The 6,638-nt window shown below is 46.1% G+C and overlaps 1 long non-coding RNA gene across 1 annotated transcript; it reads left to right on the top strand.

Moving 5' to 3' along the window:
• Positions 1 to 1,062: 1,062 nt before the first annotated feature.
• On the top strand, positions 1,063 to 5,593 carry LOC147112083 (uncharacterized). The gene is made up of 3 exons (XR_015079814.1): positions 1,063 to 1,370; positions 2,563 to 2,652; positions 3,971 to 5,593. It is a non-coding gene; the product is annotated as an uncharacterized LOC147112083 (long non-coding RNA).
• The last annotated feature ends 1,045 nt before the right edge of the window (positions 5,594 to 6,638 follow it).

Consider the following 6,638-nt stretch of genomic DNA (forward strand, 5'->3'; position numbering starts at 1 on the left):
GGCAGGGGGCACGGCTCAATTTCCGGTCCGGGGCGCTACTGGGGCGTTGCACGCTTGCACGATGTCACGATCTGTGGGTGCAGGAGATTGTGGCGGTAGTGTTTAGCGCCGCATCAAAGCGACAGGTCAATTTCGCGAGCGGCGCTCAAGTCGCCGTGCTCGGGCGCTAAATTGCTCACGCCCCATTAATGTCCCCCGGAGGCGCTAACGGGAGGCGCTAACCAACCGAATTTTTCCCCTAGGACTTTAGTAGATAATCTAGGCTGACACCGAGGGGACGCTGCACTGTTGGAGGTGCCGTCTTTTGGATGAGACGTTAAACTGAGGCCCTATCTGCCTGTTCAGCTGGATATAACAGATCCTGTGGCACCAAAGAAATCAGGGTGTGCTGGTCAACACACTTCCCTCAACCTACACTAATGAAAATTCATTCATCTCATTCACTGTTTGTGGGACCGCGCTGACTGCTGTGTTCTGCGTTCCTCTTCCTTTTTTTTAACACAGAAGGGTATATCATTAACTTGCCGCCCAGGTGTAAAACTGGCGCTGCAGATCGGCTTCCCCTTATAGAAACTGCCCGAATTTCCTTTCTATTGAAATCAACGTAATGGCCCAATGTCTTCCGTAACGGACCTTTGCCTCGTAACACAAGCAAAAATTATTTCCTATTGTCCTGACTATTTTCCACTATCCTCCCATGTTAGCCCTGCTGGTAACCTTGTTTTGTTGGTTAACGCTACGTGCTTTGTGCACCTTTTTGTACCTGAAGGACTATCTGTCTGTTTCTAACTCCTAAAATACCTCTTCAGGAGTACCAGTTGCTGAATTTAGTCCCCAGTTAACCATTGTGCTTTCATGCCATCTTAATAATCTTTTCCTTTTCAAAAGGATAGGCAAGTCCCTTTTCATTTCTGTAAACCGTGGATTTTGCTCTTCTCCTCTTTTGACTGCTGATAATTGTTTTATAACTTTGCCAGGAAAAAAACCCCTTTGAGTTGGCTCTGGTTCATATGTGTTTCATTCCCAGAATGTCACACAAATCAAAACAATCGAGTAGCTGAGTGGGCAAATTGCAGATTAATGCCAGCTGGAGTGGAGTGTGTTCAAAACTCAATACTCGGCAGGCGCGCGCGGCAGTGAAAGGGTTAACCGCAGCAAGCCATCAGCGACTAATCTTAACTCGTTGGCTACTGACTGCAACTGATCATTTCAGTGGTGAAAATGAAAGTTAAAGCCGCTGAGGGAAGCCGGAGACATCACTTCCGGTCCAGCGTCAGTGTTCTGCCTTTTTGTAAATTTTCTTTGTTAATTAGAATCCAGTTTTGTTCCACTTCTAGAATAAATGCCGGGGCCTAGGTGGAAGAAAGAAGGTAAATACAGCGCTTTGAAGTTTTTAAAAAAATGATAAATAATACGTAGGAAAGTTAAAGTTCACCCATCACCCCTGTGCTTGTTGAACAGCAGTGGCTGCATGCCTCCATCTTTAAATTCTCATCCACATGTTCAAATCCTTCCATGGCCTCGCCCCCGCCCCCGCCCCTCCCTATCTCTGTAACCTCCTCCAGCCCTACAACCCCCCCCCAAGATCTCTGCGTTCCTCCAATTCTGGCCTCTTGTCCATCCCCCGCTTCCTTCGCTCCACCATTGGCGGCCGCGCCTTCAGCCGTCTCGGCCCTCAGCTCCGGAATTCCCTCCTTAAACCTCTCCGCCACTCTCTCCTCCTTTCAGACGTTCCTTAAAATCTGTCTCTTGGACCAAGCTTTTGGTCACCTGTTAAATTAGACCTTAAACAGTAAGGAAAAGCTAAATCTGGAATACAACTTTACATTAAACTGGGGCGGGGGTTGGTTAGGACAAGGGGACACAGGTTCAAACTAGCAAAAGTTAATTTTAGTACTTCACGGGGAGACTGAGCAACACTTGGAATGAACTCCAGGCAGAATGGTGGAGGCTGAAACCCTGGAGTCATTTAAGAAAAAGAAAGAAAATGAAAAATCTTGCATTTCTATAGCGCCTTTCACGACCTCAGGACGTCCCAAAGCAGCTTTACAGCCAATGGAGTCCTTTTGAAGCATAGTCACTGTTGTAATGTAGGAAACAACTAGATGCCGTGTGGCCGTGCGGCGGTCTGGAGGTCCCGCACAGGCCGCTCACCGGCTTTTCAATGGAAGAAACCGTGGATGCATGAAAATTTAAATGGGCCGCGCAGCCAGTTAAAGGGACCGCGCACCAAAAGAAAAATTAGAGGGAATATGGTGGGGGGGGGGGGGTGGGGGGTTGCTAGGTTGTTCTGGATGGGATGAATTAAGATGGGCTGAATGGCTTTCTTCATTTGTCAGTACCTTGTGACAATAAAATTAAAGTTTCAATATATAACAATGGAATAGAGAGGGTAAAAAGAATAAGGCGAAGTGGAGGGCAAGTCAAGCAGGTTTAAAATGTCTACAAGTTTTATTTTCAATTAAAATTGCATTTTAGGTGTTTAATTTTGTAGTTTAGGGTTTAATATTACAGCAATAAAGCTACTTTTCAGCTTGGCGTTCTGCTATTTTCCTTCAACAGCACCGGGTAGGAGCTGAAAGTGTGCGTAATCGTCCAGCCCAAGGAGACAGCCATGTCCCTGGACCTTCCAGCAGTCTGAGGCATAAATATGTAAGACTATAATCAAATGTCTGAGTAGAGAGTGTGCAGCATTGATGTCTTCATGGGATTGAGGAGTTTTCAGGAACGAGCTGGTGGGCGAGCAGTTGACAGGAGATCAACGATTGTCTCTACCCTCCATTGCCTGTGTAGCTGCCCTGGCAGTAACAATACAAAGGGCATCACGAAGCACAGAGTCAGGTGATTGACGGGTGACTGGCAGCAACACTAAATGCAAACGGATGAGCTGGTTTTACCAGACGCACGCCAACACTGAGCAAGCTGATATTGCGCGTTTGATGTTGGATAAATCCAGGTGTGGAATTCCAGTGCACCAGCTTACTTCCCTTTCTCTCTTGGTTTCTGATTCCGTCATGGACCACTGTTAAGTAATTATATGGGGGGAGGGGGGGTTGGTACAGTAGATTATGTAGTGGTGCATTGCTCTCAATTCACTGGCATTTTACCTAAAACAGCCGGCAGAGCACGATGCCGTATTCCATTCAGTATTTATTTTCAATTGAAGTCCACCCAATCTATGGACTGCAAAATATTGGCCCAGAAAATGCTGGCAACCCAGTGTCGGACCCATATTTAAATATTATAATGAGCTTCCCGAATCGTTCCGGTGTGTGGCCCTGGATGCCGATGGAGCAGCCCGATCCAATAAGGCGGGCGGCGCGCTTCTGGCGCTGGGCGGGCGTGTGCACGCTATCCGCCATATTGGACCCTTAGGTGCACATTTTACGCCTGAAAAATGTCTTAAAATGATCGAATGATTCGGCCCCGGTGCTAATAAGAAAATATTTTTGCAATGAAACAAGGAACTAAGTGAGTGAGATTTTGGCAGACTCCTGTCTATTAATAGCAAGTCTTGTTCACTTAGATTCCTTGAAAGTTCCACTTTAGTATCTCGGTAACCCCCAGTCAGTGCATGCTATATGTATTCTCTTTTCATTTTTATTATGGAAGTCACTTCAAACTGTACACTTGGCACGTTTGCCGTGTTTTAGTTACAAAATAGGCATTACGTACCCCAGGGTTATAATCACACTTCCTGAAGTGTTGGCTGCTCAAACGAAAGGACAAATTAGGTCATTTTCTTTAAAACAAACTTACATCAGTGTAAACATTGACATCAAGTAAGGTTCCTTGGGTATAGGTTCAGTTTTTCCATTTTGTTTAAATGCCTGACATTTAAAATTTCAACAGACAGATGTAAAAAGGATTATTATGGATGACATAACACGCTCTATGTGCCACTGAAATTAAATGTGTTCAGTGTGAAATGTTTTGCTATTTATCTCCCTACTTTCCTCTCCTTTTGAAGGTGTCGATTGCTGGCTGGGGCACACTTCCTCCGATGCAGATCATCCTGCGGCTGTCATCCACACTTGAGCCTCGACAGCAAGCATCGGCAAGCTATTCAACCACATGAGCCCTCACAGCCAACATCGGACTGGATAGGAATCGGGAGCTTGGGCGCCATCTGACTTTTTCCCCCTCCCCAAGCTGAGAGGGGCTGAGGCCAATTGAAGCATCCCTATGGGTCAATAAATGAAAGTCAGCACGGATTTGTTAAAAGCAAATCGTGTTTGACAAACTAAATTGAGTTCTTTGATGAAGTAACAGAGAAGGTTGATGAGGGTAGTGCGGTTGAAGTTGCGTACATGGACTTTCAAAAGGCGATACCAGATTCGTAAACAAAATTAAAGCCCATGGGATTAAAGGGGCAGTGGCTGGGTGGATACGGAATTGGTTAAGGGACAGAAAGCAGAGAGTTTTATCAGACTGGAGGAAGGTGTACACTGGTGTTCCCCAGGGGTCGTTATTAGGATTATTGCTCCTTTTGATATATATTAATGGCCTGGATTTGGGTATACAGGGCATAATTTTAAAGTTTGCAGCTGACACGAAACTCAGAAATGTAGTAAACAATGAGGAGGATAGTAACAGACTTCAGGAGGACATAGACAGACTGGTGAAATGGGCAGACACGTGGGGGATGCAATTTAACACAGAGACGTGGGAAGCAATTCATTTTAATAGGAAGAATGAGGAGAGGCAATATCAACTAAACAGTTCAATTTTAAAGGGGGTGTAGGTACAGAGAGACCTGGGGGTATATGTACACAAATCTCTGAAGATGGCAGAACAAGTTGAGAAGGCTGTTAAAAAAGCAGACGGGATCCTTGGCTTTATTAATACAGAGAGTGAGTGCAAAAGCAAGAAAGTTATACTAAACCTTTATAAATCACTGGTTAGGCCTCAGCTGAAGTATTGGGTTCAGTTCAGGCACATTTTAGGAAGGATGTCAAGGGCTTATATAGGGTGCAGAGTAGATTTACGAGAATGGTACCAGGGATGAGGGACTTCAGTAATGTGGATTGATTGGAGAAGCTGGGGTTGTTCTCCATAGAGCAGAGAAGGTTAAGTGGAGATTTGATGGAGGTGTTCAAGATCATGAACGGTTTTGATGAGTAAATAAGGAGAAACTGTTTCCAGTGGCTGAAGAATCAGTAACCAGAGGATACAGACTGAAGGTGATTGGCAAAGGAACTAGAGGCAAAAAGGAATTTTTTTTGTACAGTGAGTTGTTGTGATGTGAATGAAATGCCTGGACGGGCGGTGGAAGCAGATTCAATAGTAACTTATAACAGGGAATTGGATAAGTACTTAAAGGGAAAGACTTTACAGGGCTATGGTGGGGAAAGAGCAGGGGAATGGGACTAATAGGATAGATCTTTCTAAGAGCTGGCACAGGCACGATGGGCCGAATGGTGTCCATATGTGCTGTCTCATTCTATGAATCTATGGGGGCTAATTTCGGTTGAATTGCACCTACTGTTAGCGCCCTAAAAGGGCTCAAATCAACTAGCGCCAGGGCGCAGCGCCACTAACCCTCCTGCGAAATTCAGGAGGTTATCGGCGGCGCTAACCATTAGCGCTGCACGGCGCTAACCATTAGCGCTGCACGGCGCTGCGCTGCCGGCGATGGCATCATCGCCGTGTGCAGCACCCCACTCGCGCCCCGGCTGTAATATTGGGTGGCAGCACCCCCCCGGCTTACTGCCAGACACTATGTCCGCCGGGGTCAGGGGGGGCCTACCTGCGGCCGGGGCGGCGATAGTTAAAGGGGAGGTGGCTAGCGGCCATTTTTATTGCTGCCCCGCGTGGCGCTGTGGCACGTAGCGCCGCGATATTGGCTCACAGTGCCCCAAGAGGGACACGGGGCGCTTCCAGTAGCGCCCCTCCTCCCTCTCGGGCGCTACCTGGGAAAATCGGCCATGGGGGCGCTAACATTTTCGGGGCGCTAAAATCAGTGGCCCAGTGAAGGTAGCGCGGCGCTACCCAATTTTTACCCCTATCACTCCTGGGCTGAGATCAGCTGACTCAGTATAATCTAGGATTGAACCCAGAAACTTTCGAGATCTGGAGGCTTTACTATGTTAAAGGTGCTACATAAATGCAAGTGGTTGTTGTTGTATGCCTCAGTTTCTCACTGAACCATCAGTGGAACTCGGTGTAAAATTCACCGCATATCTTACATTGCAAGATAAGCTAAGTATTTAACTATTGTATTGAGACGCGGAATGCTTCCAATCCATTATACATGTTTTAAATAAATTGCAGCTGTTGATTAACATGAGAATGCCGAGTGTCCTCAAGTTTTCTCTTCTTTTAGAAGCTAAACTATTGCTTTTAAGATAAACCATGTGTAGGTTAATGGGTTGAAAGCATACTGTGTGGTATTGCTCACAAATGTTAACTTTTATTTAATAAATGGATTGAAGCCTTTGATAAAATAGTTTCGCAAAATGCAATCTGAACCCAGAAGTCTCCAGTGGTTACTGCTACAGGAAACTTTCTGGTATCCGGCACGGACGGGATCGACCTGGTGCCGGTTCATCAACAATTCCGGATAACCGAATGCTATGGTAAAAGATACGGAGCTCAGAGCTCCGTATAAAGCAACAAACCCTGTTGCTTCAGCTTCA

This window comes from Somniosus microcephalus, chromosome 10, assembly GCF_052327205.1.
Source record: "Somniosus microcephalus isolate GS21.2 chromosome 10, FLI_Smic_1.0, whole genome shotgun sequence".
Classification (NCBI taxonomy): domain Eukaryota; kingdom Metazoa; phylum Chordata; class Chondrichthyes; order Squaliformes; family Somniosidae; genus Somniosus; species Somniosus microcephalus.